This window comes from Bombina bombina, chromosome 3 (genome assembly GCF_027579735.1).
Source record: "Bombina bombina isolate aBomBom1 chromosome 3, aBomBom1.pri, whole genome shotgun sequence".
Lineage (NCBI taxonomy): Eukaryota > Metazoa > Chordata > Amphibia > Anura > Bombinatoridae > Bombina > Bombina bombina.
In genome coordinates, this window is record NC_069501.1 from 990,338,750 (window position 1) to 990,354,138 (window position 15,389).

Genomic DNA, 15,389 nt, shown 5'->3' on the forward strand with positions numbered 1-15,389 from the left:
ATTAGGACATAATGAAGGAACCACAATTTCTCTACTAATGTTGTTGGAATTCACAACTTTAGGTAAAAATTCAAAAGAAGTTCGCAACACAGCCTTATCCTGATGAAAAATCAGAAAAGGAGACTCACAAGAAAGAGCAGATAATTCAGAAACTCTTCTGGCAGAAGATATGGCCAAAAGGAACAAAACTTTCCAAGAAATTAATTTAATGTCCAATGAATGCATAGGTTCAAACGGATGAGCTTGAAGAGCTCCCAGAACCAAATTCAAACTCCAAGGAGGAGAAATTGACTTAATGACAGGTTTTATACGAACCAAAGCTTGTACAAAACAATGAATATCAGGAAGAATAGCAATCTTTCTGTGAAAAAGAACAGAAAGAGCAGAGATTTGTCCTTTCAAAGAACTTGCGGACAAACCCTTATCTAAACCATCCTGAAGGAACTGTAAAATTCTCGGTATTCTAAAAGAATGCCAGGAAAAATGATGAGAAAGACACCAAGAAATATAAGTCTTCCAGACTCTATAATATATCTCTCGAGATACAGATTTACGAGCCTGTAACATAGTATTAATCACAGAGTCAGAGAAACCTCTTTGACCAAGAATCAAGCGTTCAATCTCCATACCTTTAAATTTAAGGATTTCAGATCCTGATGGAAAAAAGGACCTTGTGACAGAAGGTCTGGTCTTAACGGAAGAGTCCACGGTTGGCAAGAGGCCATCCGGACAAGATCCGCATACCAAAACCTGTGAGGCCATGCCGGAGCTACCAGCAGAACAAACGAGCATTCCTTCAGAATCTTGGAGATTACTCTTGGAAGAAGAACTAGAGGCGGAAAGATATAGGCAGGATGATACTTCCAAGGAAGTGATAATGCATCCACTGCCTCCGCCTGAGGATCCCGGGATCTGGACAGATACCTGGGAAGTTTCTTGTTTAGATGGGACGCCATCAGATCTATTTCTGGAAGTTCCCACATTTGAACAATCTGAAGAAATACATCTGGGTGAAGAGACCATTCGCCCGGATGCAACGTTTGGCGACTGAGATAATCCGCTTCCCAATTGTCTATACCTGGGATATGAACCGCAGAGATTAGACAGGAGCTGGATTCCGCCCAAACCAAAATTCGAGATACTTCTTTCATAGCCAGAGGACTGTGAGTCCCTCCTTGATGATTGATGTATGCCACAGTTGTGACATTGTCTGTCTGAAAACAAATGAACGATTCTCACTTCAGAAGAGGCCAAAACTGAAGAGCTCTGAAAATTGCACGGAGTTCCAAAATATTGATCGGTAATCTCACCTCCTGAGATTCACAAACTCCTTGTGCCGTCAGAGATCCCCACACAGCTCCCCAACCTGTGAGACTTGCATCTGTTGAAATTACAGTCCAGGTCGGAAGCACAAAAGAAGCCCCCTGAATTAAACGATGGTGATCTGTCCACCATGTTAGAGAGTGTCGAACAATCGGTTTTAAAGATATTAATTGAGATATCTTCGTGTAATCCTTGCACCATTGCTTCAGCATACAGAGCTGAAGAGGTCGCATGTGAAAACGAGCAAAGGGGATCGCGTCCGATGCAGCAGTCATAAGACCTAGAATTTCCATGCATAAGGCTACCGAAGGGAATGATTGTGACTGAAGGTTTCGACAAGCTGTAATCAACTTTAGACGTCTCTTGTCTGTTAAAGACAGAGTCATGGACACTGAATCCATCTGGAAACCCAGAAAGGTTACCCTTGTCTGAGGAATCAAAGAACTTTTTGGTAAATTGATCCTCCAACCATGATCTTGAAGAAACAACACAAGTCGATTCGTATGAGATTCTGCTAAATGTAAAGACTGAGCAAGTACCAAGATATCGTCCAAATAAGGAAATACCACAATACCCTGTTCTCTGATTACAGACAGCAGGGCACCGAGAACCTTTGTAAAAATTCTTGGAGCTGTAGCTAGGCCAAACGGCAGAGCCACAAACTGGTAATGCTTGTCCAGAAACGAGAATCTCAGGAACTGATAATGATCTGGATGAATCGGAATATGCAGATATGCATCCTTTAAATCTATTGTGGACATATAATTCCCTTGCTGAACAAAAGGTAAGATAGTCCTTACAGTTACCATCTTGAACGTTGGTATCCTTACATAACGATTCAATATTTTTAGATCCAGAACTGGTCTGAAAGAATTCTCCTTCTTTGGTACAATGAAGAGATTTGAATAAAACCCCATCCCCTGTTCCGGAACTGGAACTGGCATAATTACTCCAGTCAACTCTAGATCTGAAACACATTTCAGAAATGCTTGAGCTTTTACTGGATTTACTGGGACACGGGAAAGAAAAAATCTCTTTGCAGGAGGTCTCAACTTGAAACAAATTCTGTACCCTTCTGAAACAATGCTCTGAATCCAAAGATTGTGAACAGAATTGACCCAAATTTCCTTGAAAAAACGTAACCTGCCCCCTACCAGCTGAGCTGGAATGAGGGCCGCACCTTCATGTGGACTTAGAAGCAGGCTTGGATTTATTCCAGACTGGAGATGGTCTCCAAACTGAAACTGCTCCTGAGGATGAAGGATCAGGCTTTTGTTCTTTGTTGAAACGAAAGGAACGAAAACGATTATTAGCCCTGTTTTTACCTTTAGATTTTTTATCCTGTGGTAAAAAACATAATTTATGCTTACCTGATAAATTCCTTTCTTCTGTAGTGTGATCAGTCCACGGGTCATCATTACTTGTGGGATATTAACTGCTCCCCTACAGGAAGTGCAAGCGGATTCACCCAGCAGAGTTGCTATATAGCTCCTCCCCTCTACGTCACCTCCAGTCATTCGACCAAGGACCAACGAGAAAGGAGAAGCCAAGGGTGTAGTGGTGACTGGAGTATAATTTAAAAAATATTTACCTGCCTTAAAAAACAGGGCGGGCCGTGGACTGATCACACTACAGAAGAAAGGAATTTATCAGGTAAGCATAAATTATGTTTTCTTCTGTTAAGTGTGATCAGTCCACGGGTCATCATTACTTGTGGGATACCAATACCAAAGCAAAAGTACACGGATGACGGGAGGGATAGGCAGGCTCTTTATACAGAAGGAACCACTGCCTGAAGAACCTTTCTCCCAAAAATAGCCTCCGAGGAAGCAAAAGTGTCAAATTTGTAAAATTTGGAAAAAGTATGAAGCGAAGACCAAGTTGCAGCCTTGCAAATCTGTTCAACAGAGGCCTCATTCTTAAAGGCCCAAGTGGAAGCCACAGCTCTAGTGGAATGAGCTGTAATTCTTTCAGGAGGCTGCTGTCCAGCAGTCTCATAGGCTAAACGTATTATGCTACGAAGCCAAAAAGAGAGAGAGGTAGCAGAAGCTTTTTTGACCTCTCCTCTGTCCAGAATAAACGACAAACAGGGAAGAAGTTTGGCGAAAATCTTTAGTTGCCTGCAAGTAGAACTTGAGGGCACGAACTACATCCAGATTGTGTAGAAGACGTTCCTTCTTTGAAGAAGGATTTGGACACAAGGAGGGAACAACAATCTCTTGATTGATATTCCTGTTAGAGACAACCTTAGGTAAGAACCCAGGTTTAGTACGCAGAACTACCTTGTCTGAGTGAAAGATCAGATAAGGAGAATCACAATGAAGGGCTGATAACTCAGAGACTCTTCGAGCCGAGGAAATAGCCATTAAAAATAGAACTTTCCAAGATAACAATCTTATATCAATGGAATGAAGGGGTTCAAACGGAACACCCTGTAAAACGTTAAGAACTAAGTTTAAACTCCATGGCGGAGCAACAGTTTTAAACACAGGCTTGATCCTAGCTAAAGCCTGACAAAAGGCCTGGATGTCTGAATTTTCTGACAGACGCCTGTGTAACAAGATGGACAGAGCTGAGATCTGTCCCTTTAATGAGCTAGCCGATAAACCCTTTTCTAAACCTTCTTGTAGAAAAGACAATATCCTAGGAATCCTAACCTTACTCCAGGAGTAATCTTTGGATTCACACCAGTATAGGTATTTACGCCATATTTTATGGTAAATCTTTCTGGTAACAGGCTTCCTAGCCTGTATCAGGGTATCAATAACCGACTCAGAAAACCCACGTTTTGATAAAATCAAGCGTTCAATTTCCAAGCAGTCAGCTTCAGAGAAGTTAGACTTTGATGTTTGAATGGACCCTGAATCAGAAGGTCCTGTCTTAGAGGTAGAGACCACGGCGGACAGGATGACATGTCCACTATATCTGCATACCAAGTCCTGCGCGGCCATGCAGGCGCTATTAGAATCACTGATGCTCTCTCCTGTTTGATTTTGGCAATCAATCGAGGAAGCAGCGGGAAGGGTGGAAACACATAAGCCATCCTGAAGTTCCAAGGTGCTGTCAAAGCATCTATCAGAACCGCTCCCGGATCCCTGGATCTGGATCCGTAGCGAGGAAGTTTGGCGTTCTGGCGAGAAGCCATGAGATCTATCTCTGGTTTGCCCCAACGTCGAAGTATTTGGGCAAAGACCTCCGGATGAAGTTCCCACTCCCCCGGATGAAGAGTCTGGCGACTCAAGAAATCCGCCTCCCAGTTCTCCACTCCCGGGATGTGGATTGCTGACAGGTGGCAAGAGTGATACTCTGCCCAGCGAATTATCTTTGATACTTCTATCATTGCTAGGGAGCTTCTTGTCCCTCCCTGATGGTTGATGTAAGCTACAGTCGTGATGTTGTCCGACTGAAACCTGATGAACCCCCGAGTCTTTAACTGGGGCCAAGCTAGAAGGGCATTGAGAACTGCTCTCAATTCCAGAATGTTTATTGGCAGGAGACTTTCCTCCTGACTCCATTGTCCCTGAGCCTTCAGAGAATTCCAGACAGCGCCCCAACCTAGAAGGCTGGCGTCTGTTGTTACAATTGTCCAGTCCGGCCTGCTGAAAGGCATCCCCCTGGACAGATGTGGCCGAGAAAGCCACCATAGAAGAGAGTTTCTGGTCTCTTGATCCAGATTCAGAGTGGGGGACAAATCTGAGTAATCCCCATTCCACTGACTCAGCATGCACAATTGCAGCGGTCTGAGATGTAGGCGTGCAAAGGGAACTATGTCCATTGCTGCTACCATTAAGCCGATCACCTCCATGCATTGAGCTACTGACGGGAGTTGAATGGAATGAAGGACACGGCATGCATTTAGAAGCTTTGTTAATCTGTCTTCTGTCAGATAAATCTTCATTTCTACGGAATCTATAAGAGTCCCCAAAAATGGAACCCTTGTGAGAGGCAAGAGAGAACTCTTCTTTTCGTTCACTTTCCATCCATGCGACCTTAGAAATGCCAGAACTAACTCTGTATGAGACTTGGCAGTTTGAAAGCTTGAAGCTTGTATCAGAATGTCGTCTAGGTACGGAGCTACCGAAATTCCTCGCGGTCTCAGAACCGCCAGAAGGGCACCCAGAACCTTTGTGAAGATTCTTGGAGCCGTAGCCAATCCGAATGGAAGAGCTACAAACTGGTAATGCCTGTCTAAGAAGGCAAACCTTAGATACCGGTAATGATCTTTGTGAATCGGTATGTGAAGGTAAGCATCCTTTAAATCCACTGTGGTCATGTACTGACCCTTTTGGATCATGGGTAAGATTGTCCGAATAGTTTCCATTTTGAACGATGGAACTCTTAGGAATTTGTTTAGGATCTTTAAATCCAAGATTGGCCTGAAAGTTCCCTCTTTTTTGGGAACCACAAACAGGTTTGAGTAAAACCCTTGTCCTTGTTCCGACCACGGAACCGGATGGATCACTCCCATTAATAATAGATCTTGTACACAGCGTAGAAACGCGTCTTTCTTTATTTGGTTTGTTGACAACCTTGACAGATGAAATCTCCCTCGTGGGGGAGATAATTTGAAGTCTAGAAGGTATCCCTGAGATATGATCTCTAGCGCCCAGGGATCCTGGACATCTCTTGCCCAAGCCTGGGCGAAGAGAGAGAGTCTGCCCCCCACTAGATCCGGTCCCGGATCGGGGGCCCTCGGTTCATGCTGTCTTAGGGGCAGCAGCAGGTTTTCTGGCCTGCTTGCCCTTATTCCAGGACTGGTTAGGTTTCCAGCCTTGTCTGTAACGAGCAACAGCTCCTTCCTGTTTTGGTGCAGTGGAAGTTGATGCTGCACCTGCTTTGAAATTCCGAAAGGGACGAAAATTAGACTGTCTAGCCTTAGCTTTGGCCTTGTCTTGAGGTAGAGCGTGGCCCTTACCTCCTGTAATGTCAGCGATAATTTCTTTCAAACCGGGCCCAAATAAAGTTTGCCCCTTGAAAGGTATATTAAGTAATTTGGACTTAGAAGTTACATCAGCCGACCAGGATTTTAGCCACAGCGCCCTACGTGCCTGAATGGCGAATCCTGAATTCTTAGCCGTAAGTTTGGTTAAATGTACTACGGCCTCCGAAACGAATGAATTAGCTAGTTTAAGGACTCTAAGCCTGTCCGTAATGTCGTCCAGCGTAGCGGAACTAAGGTTCTCTTCCAGAGACTCAATCCAAAATGCTGCCGCAGCCGTAATCGGCGCGATGCATGCAAGGGGTTGCAATATCAAACCTTGTTGAACAAACATTTTCTTAAGGTAACCCTCTAATTTTTTATCCATAGGATCTGAAAAAGCACAGCTATCCTCCACCGGGATAGTGGTGCGCTTAGCTAAAGTAGAAACTGCTCCCTCCACCTTAGGGACCGTTTGCCATAAGTCCCGTGTGGTGGCGTCTATTGGAAACATCTTTCTAAATATTGGAGGGGGTAAGAACGGCACACCGGGTCTATCCCACTCCTTAGTAACAATTTCAGTTAATCTCTTAGGTATAGGAAAAACGTCAGTACTCGCCGGTACCGCAAAGTATTTATCCAACCTACACATTTTCTCTGGTATTGCAACAGTGTTACAATCGTTAAGAGCCGCTAAGACCTCCCCTAGTAATACACGGAGGTTTTCCAATTTAAATTTAAAATTTGAAATATCTGAATCCAATCTGCTTGGATCAGAACCGTCACCTACAGAATGAAGCTCTCCGTCCTCATGCTCTGCAAGATGTGACGCAGTATCAGACATGGCCCTAGAATTATCAGCGCACTCTGTTCTCACCCCAGAGTGATCACGCTTGCCTCTTAGTTCTGGTAACTTAGCCAAAACTTCAGTCATAACAGTAGCCATATCTTGTAATGTTATCTGTAATGGCTGCCCAGATGTACTAGGCGCCATAATATCACGCACCTCCCGGGCGGGAGACGCAGGTACTGACACGTGAGGCGAGTTAGACGGCATAACTCTCCCCTCGCTGTTTGGTGAAATTTGTTCAATTTGTACAGATTGGCTTTTATTTAAAGTAGCATCAATACAGTTAGTACATAAATTTCTATTGGGCTCCACCTTGGCATTGGAACAAATGACACAGGTATCTTCCTCTGAATCAGACATGTTTAACACACTAGCAATAAACATGCAACTTGGTTACAATCTTATTTAACAAAAACGTACTGTGCCTCAAAGAAGCACTAAACGATTAAATGACAGTTGAAATAATGAACTGAAAAACAGTTATAGCATCACTCTTTAAAAACAACATAACTTGTTAGCAAAGGTTTGTTCCCATTAGTAAAGCAATACTAATTAAATTTTAAACATAAAAATCACAGAGCAACGTTTTAAAACACAGTCACTATATAAATCTCACAGCTCTGCTGAGAGAATCTACTTCCCTTCAAAGAAGTTTGAAGACCCCTGAGTTCTGTTAGAGATGAACCGGATCATGCAGAAAATATAAGTGTAACTGACTGGAAATTTTTGATGCGTAGCAAAGAGCGCCAAAAACGGCCCCTCCCCCTCACACACAGCAGTGAGAGAGAAACGAAACTGTCATAATCAAAAAGCAAACTGCCAAGTGGAAAAATAATGCCCAAATAGTTATTCACTCAGTACCTCAGAAATGCAAACGATTCTACATTCCAGCAAAAACGTTTAACATGAATTAAATACCTATTAAAAGGTGTAATGCATTTTAACAGAGTAATTCCGGTGAAATACCATCCCCAGAACACTGAAGTGTAGAGTATACATACATGTCATTATAACGGTATAGCAGGATTTTCTCATCAATTCCATTCAGAAAATAAAAACTGCTACATACCTCAATGCAGATTCAACTGCCCGCTGTCCCCTGATCTGAAGCTTTTACCTCCCTCAGATGGCCGAGAAACAGCAATATGATCTTAACTACTCCGGTTAAAATCATAAGAAAAACTCTGGTAGATTCTTCTTCAAACTCTGCCAGAGAAGTAATAACACGCTCCGGTGCTATTGTAAAATAACAAACTTTTGATTGAAGTTATAAAAACTAAGTATAATCACCATAGTCCTCTCACACCTCCTATCTAGTCTTTGGGTGCAAGAGAATGACTGGGGGTGACGTAGAGGGGAGGAGCTATATAGCAACTCTGCTGGGTGAATCCTCTTGCACTTCCTGTAGGGGAGCAGATAATATCCCAGAAGTAATGATGACCCGTGGACTGATCACACATAACAGAAGAAAACGTACTGTGCCTCAAAGAAGCACTAAACGATTAAATGACAGTTGAAATAATGAACTGAAAAACAGTTATAGCATCACTCTTTTAAAAACAACACAACTTGTTAGCAAAGGTTTGTTCCCATTAGTAAAGTAACACTAATTAAATTTTAAACATAAAAATCACAGAGCAACGTTTTAAAACACAGTCACTACATAAGTCTCACAGCTCTGCTGAGAGAATCTACCTCCCTTCAAAAGAAGTTTGAAGACCCCTGAGTTCTGTTAGAGATGAACCGGATCATGCAGAAAATACAAGAGTAACTGACTGGAAATTTTTGATGCGTAGCAAAGAGCGCCAAAAACGGCCCCTCCCCCTCACACACAGCAGTGAGAGAGAAACGAAACTGACATAATCAAAACAAGCAAACTGCCAAGTGGAAAAATAATGCCCAAATATTTATTCACTCAGTACCTCAGAAATGCAAACGATTCTACATTCCAGCAAAAACGTTTAACATGAATTAAATACCTATTAAAAGGTTTAATGTACTTTTACAGAGTAATTCCGGTGAAATACCATCCCCAGAATACTGAAGTGTAGAGTATACATACATGTCATAACGGTATGGCAGGATTTTCTCATCAATTCCATTCAGAAAATAAAAACTGCTACATACCTCAATGCAGATTCAACTGCCCGCTGTCCCCTGATCTGAAGCTTTTACCTCCCTCAGATGGCCGAGAAACAGCAATATGATCTTAACTACTCCGGTTAAAATCATAAGAAAAACTCTGGTAGATTCTTCTTCAAACTCTGCCAGAGAAGTAATAACACGCTCCGGTGCTATTGTAAAATAACAAACTTTTGATTGAAGTTATAAAAACTAAGTATAATCACCATAGTCCTCTCACACCTCCTATCTAGTCTTTGGGTGCAAGAGAATGACTGGAGGTGACGTAGAGGGGAGGAGCTATATGGCAACTCTGCTGGGTGAATCCTCTTGCACTTCCTGTAGGGGAGCAGATAATATCCCAGAAGTAATGATGACCCGTGGACTGATCACACATAACAGAAGAAATAGAACTTTCCAAGATAACAACTTTATATCAATGGAATGAAGGGGTTCAAACGGAACACCCTGTAAAACGTTAAGAACAAGGTTTAAACTCCATGGTGGAGCCACAGCTTTAAACACAGGTTTAATCCTGGCCAAAGCCTGACAAAAAGCCTGAACGTCTGGAACTTCTGACAGACACTTGTGTAACAGAATGGACAGAGCTGAGATCTGTCCCTTTAAGGAACTAGCGGATAACCCCTTTTCTAAACCTTCTTGTAGAAAAGACAATATCCTAGGAATCCTAACCTTACTCCAAGAGTAACCTTTGGATTCGCACCAATATAGGTATTTACGCCATATTTTATGGTAAATCTTTCTGGTAACAGGCTTCCTAGCCTGTATTAAGGTATCAATAACTGACTCAGAAAAACCACGCTTTGATAAGATCAAGCGTTCAATTTCCAAGCAGTCAGCTTCAGAGAAGTTAGATTTTGATGTTTGAAAGGACCCTGAATCAGAAGGTCCTGTCTCAGAGGTAACGACCAAGGTGGACAGAATGACATGTCCACCAGATCTGTATACCAAGTCCTGCGTGGCCATGCAGGCGCTATTAGAATCACTGATGCTTTCTCCTGTTTGATTCTGGCAATCAATCGAGGAAGCATCGGGAAAGGTGGAAACACATAAGCCATCCTGAAGGTCCATGGTGCTGTCAAGGCATCTATCAGGACCGCTCCAGGATCCCTGGATCTGGACCCGTAGCGCGGAAGCTTGGCGTTCTGTCGAGACGCCATGAGATCTATCTCTGGTTTGCCCCAACGTCGAAGTATTTGGGCAAAGACCTCTGGATGAAGTTCCCACTCCCCCGGATGAAAAGTCTGACGACTTAAGAAATCCGCCTCCCAGTTCTCCACTCCCGGGATGTGGATTGCAGACAGGTGGCAAGAGTGAGACTCTGCCCAGCGAATTATCTTCGATCCTTCCATCATTGCTAGGGAGCTTCTTGTCCCTCCCTGATGGTTGATATAAGCTACAGTCGTGATGTTGTCCGACTGGAACCTGATGAACCCCCGAGTTGTTAACTGGGGCCAAGCCAGAAGAGCATTGAGGACTGCTCTCAATTCCAGAATGTTTATTGGAAGAAGACTCTCCTCCTGATTCCATAGTCCCTGAGCCTTCAGAGAATTCCAGACAGCGCCCCAACCTAGTAGGCTGGCGTCTGTTGTTACAATTGACCAGTCTGGCCTGCTGAATGGCATTCCCCTGGACAGATGTGGCCGATAAAGCCACCATAGAAGAGAATTTCTGGTCTCTTGATTCAGATTTAGAGTGGAATGAAGGACACGGCATGCATTTTGAAGTTTTGTTAACCTGTCCTCTGTCAGGTAAATCTTCATTTCTACAGAATCTATCAGAGTCCCCAGGAAGGGAACTCTTGTGAGTGGAAAGAGAGAACTTTTCTCTTCGTTCACTTTCCATCCATGCGACCTTAGAAATGCCAGTACTATCTCTGTATGAGATTTGGCAGTTTGAAAGCTTGAAGCTTGTATCAGTATGTCGTCTAAGTACGGAGCTACTGAAATTCCTCGCGGTCTTAGTACCGCCAGAAGAGTGCCCAGAACCTTTGTGAAGATTCTTGGAGCCGTAGCCAGTCCGAATGGAAGAGCTACAAACTGGTAATGCCTGTCTAAAAAGGCAAACCTTAGATACCGGTAATGACTTTTGTGAATCGGTATGTGAAGGTAAGCATCCTTTAAATCCACTGTGGTCATGTACTGACCCTCTTGGATCATGGGCAAAATTGTTCGAATAGTTTCCATCTTGAACGATGGAACTCTTAGGAATTTGTTTAGGATCTTTAAATCCAAGATTGGCCTGAAGGTTCCCTCTTTTTTGGGAACTACAAACAGATTTGAGTAAAACCCTTGTCCTTGTTCCAACCGCGGAACTGGATGGATCACTCCCATTAATAAAAGATCTTGTACGCAGCGTAGAAACGCTTCCTTCTTTGTTAGGTTTGTTGACAACCTTGACAGATGAAATCTCCCTCTTGGGGGAGAGGATTTGAAGTCCAGAAGGTATCCCTGAGATATGATCTCTAACGCCCAGGGATCCTGAACATCTCTTGCCCAAGCCTGGGCGAAGAGGGAAGTCTGCCCCCCACTAGATCCGGACCCGGATCGGGGGCCCTCAATTCATGCTGTCTTAGGGGCAGCAGCAGGTTTTCTGGCCTGTTTGCCCCTGTTCCAGGACTGGTTAGGTTTCCAGCCTTGTCTGTAGCGAGCAACAGCTCCTTCCTGTTTTGGTGCAGAGGAAGTTGATGCTGCTCCTGCTTTGAAATTACGAAAGGAACGAAAATTGGACTGTCTAGCCTTGGCTTTGGCCTTGTCCTGAGGCAGGGCATGACCTTTACCTCCTGTAATGTCAGCAATAATCTCTTTCAAGCCGGGCCCGAATAAGGTCTGCCCTTTGAAAGGAATATTAAGCAATTTAGATTTAGACGTAACATCAGCTGACCAGGATTTCAGCCACAGAGCTCTGCGTGCCTGAATGGCGAATCCTGAATTTTTAGCCGCAAGTTTAGTTAAATGTACTACGGCATCTGAAATAAATGAATTAGCTAACTTAAGGAATTTAAGTTTGTGTGTGATGTCATCTAGTGTGGATGATTGAAGTGTCTCTTCCAGAGACTCAAACCAAAATGCTGCTGCAGCCGTGACAGGCGCAATACATGCAAGAGGTTGCAATATAAACCCTTGTTGAACAAACATTTTCTTAAGGTAACCCTCTAATTTTGTATCCATTGGATCTGAAAAAGCACAGCTATCCTCCACTGGGATAGTGGTACGCTTAGCTAAAGTAGAAACTGCTCCCTCCACCTTAGGGACCATTTGCCATAAGTCCCGTGTGGCGGCGTCTATTGGAAACATTTTTCTGAATATAGGAGGGGGTGAGAAAGGCACACCGGGTCTATCCCACTCCTTAGTAACAATGTCAGTAAGTCTCTTAGGTATAGGAAAAACGTCAGTACTCGTCGGTACCGCAAAATATTTATCCAACCTACACATTTTTTCTGGGATTGCAACTGTGTTACAATCATTCAGAGCCGCTAATACCTCCCCTAGTAACACACGGAGGTTCTCAAGCTTAAATTTAAAATTTGAAATGTCTGAGTCCAGTTTATTTGGATCAGAACCGTCACCCACAGAATGAAGCTCTCCGTCTTCACGTTCTGCAAACTGTGACGCAGTATCAGACATGGCCCTTGCATTATCAGCGCACTCTGTTCTCATCCCAGAGTGATCACGTTTACCTCTTAGTTCTGGTAGTTTAGCCAAAACTTCAGTCATAACAGTAGCCATATCTTGTAATGTGATTTGTAATGGCCGCCCAGATGCACTCGGCGCTACAATATCACGCACCTCCTGAGCGGGAGATGCAGGTACTGACACGTGAGGCGAGTTAGTCGGCATAACTCTCCCCTCGTTGTTTGGTGAAATATGTTCAATTTGTACAGATTGACTGTTTTTTAAAGTAGCATCAATACATTTAGTACATAAATTTCTATTGGGCTCCACTTTGGCATTAACACATATAGCACAGAGATATTCCTCTGAATCAGACATGTTTAACACACTAGCAAATAAACAGCAACTTGGAAATACTTTTCAAAGTAATTTACAAATAATATGAAAACGAACTGTGCCTTTAAGAAGCACAGAAAAATATTATAACAGATAAAATAATTAAGTTATAGCATCAATCTTTGTCAGAATATACAGTTTTAGCAAAGGATTGTTCCCCTCAGCAAATGATAACTAACCCAGGCAGCAGAAAAAAAATACACAAATAAACGTTTTTTATATCACAGTCAATACAATCAGCACAGCTCTGCTGTAATGATTACTTCCCTCAAAAAAGGCTTTGGAGATCCCTGAACTCTGTAGAGATGAACCGGATCATGCAGGAAGAAAATGAACCTCTGACTGAGTTTTTCTGATGCTTAGAAAAAGCGCCAAAAATCGCCCCTCCCCCACACACATAACAGTGAGAGGGATCAGTGAACTGCTCTAATTTAAATCAAAACTATTGCCAAGTGGAAAAACATAATTTATGCTTACCTGATAAATTCCTTTCTTCTGTTGTGTGATCAGTCCACGGGTCATCATTACTTCTGGGATATTATCTGCTCCCCTACAGGAAGTGCAAGAGGATTCACCCAGCAGAGTTGCTATATAGCTCCTCCCCTCTACGTCACCTCCAGTCATTCGACCAAAGACCAACGAGAAAGGAGAAACCAAGGGTGTAGTGGTGACTGAATTATAATTTAAAAAATATGCACCTGCCTTAAAAACAGGGCGGGCCGTGGACTGATCACACAACAGAAGAAAGGAATTTATCAGGTAAGCATAAATTATGTTTTCTTCTGTTATGTGTGATCAGTCCACGGGTCATCATTACTTCTGGGATACCAATACCAAAGCAAAAGTACACGGATGACGGGAGGGATAGGCAGGCTCATTATACAGAAGGAACCACTGCCTGAAGAACCTTTCTCCCAAAAATAGCCTCCGAAGAAGCAAAAGTGTCAAATTTGTAAAATTTGGAAAAAGTATGAAGCGAAGACCAAGTTGCAGCCTTGCAAATCTGTTCAACAGAGGCCTCATTCTTAAAGGCCCAAGTGGAAGCCACAGCTCTAGTGGAATGAGCTGTAATTCTTTCAGGAGGCTGCTGTCCAGCAGTCTCATAGGCTAAACGTATTAAGCTACGAAGCCAAAAGGAGAGAGAGGTAGCAGAAGCTTTTTGACCTCTCCTCTGTCCAGAATAAACGACAAACAGGGAAGAAGTTTGGCGAAAATCTTTAGTTGCCTGCAAGTAGAACTTGAGGGCACGAACTACATCCAGATTGTGTAGAAGACGTTCCTTCTTTGAAGAAGGATTTGGACACAAGGATGGAACAACAATCTCTTGATTGATATTCCTGTTAGTGACTACCTTAGGTAAGAACCCAGGTTTAGTACGCAGAACTACCTTGTCTGAGTGAAAGATCAGATAAGGAGAATCACAATGTAGGGCTGATAACTCAGAGACTCTTCGAGCCGAGGAAATAGCCATTAAAAATAGAACTTTCCAAGATAACAATTTTATATCAATGGAATGAAGGGGTTCAAACGGAACACCCTGTAAAACGTTAAGAACTAAGTTTAAACTCCATGGCGGAGCAACAGTTTTAAACACAGGCTTGATCCTAGTTAAAGCCTGACAAAAGGCTTGGATGTCTGAATTTTCTGACAGACGCCTGTGAAACAAGATGGACAGAGCTGAAATCTGTCCCTTTAATGAGCTAGCCGATAAACCCTTTTCTAAACCTTCTTGTAGAAAAGACAATATCCTAGGAATCCTAACCTTACTCCAGGAGTAATCTTTGGATTCACACCAGTATAGGTATTTACGCCATATTTTATGGTAAATCTTTCTGGTAACAGGCTTCCTAGCCTGTATCAGGGTATCAATAACCGACTCAGAAAAACCACGTTTTGATAAAATCAAGCGTTCAATTTCCAAGCAGTCAGCTTCAGAGAAGTTAGACTTTGATGTTTGAATGGACCCTGAATCAGAAGGTCCTGTCTTAGAGGTAGAGACCAAGGCGGACAGGATGACATGTCCACTAGATCTGCATACCAAGTCCTGCGCGGCCATGCAGGCGCTATTAGAATCACTGATGCTTTCTCCTGTTTGATTTTGGCAATCAATCGAGGAAGCAGCGGGAAGGGTGGAAACACATAAGCC

The 15,389-nt window shown here is 43.1% G+C and overlaps 1 protein-coding gene across 1 annotated transcript in view; it reads right to left on the minus strand.

Annotated features, from left to right (window-relative positions):
• CDK2 (cyclin dependent kinase 2) overlaps window positions 1-15,389 on the minus strand; it is a 192,091-nt gene that overhangs the window by 61,049 nt on the left and 115,653 nt on the right. The gene's annotated exons all lie outside the window — the stretch shown is intronic.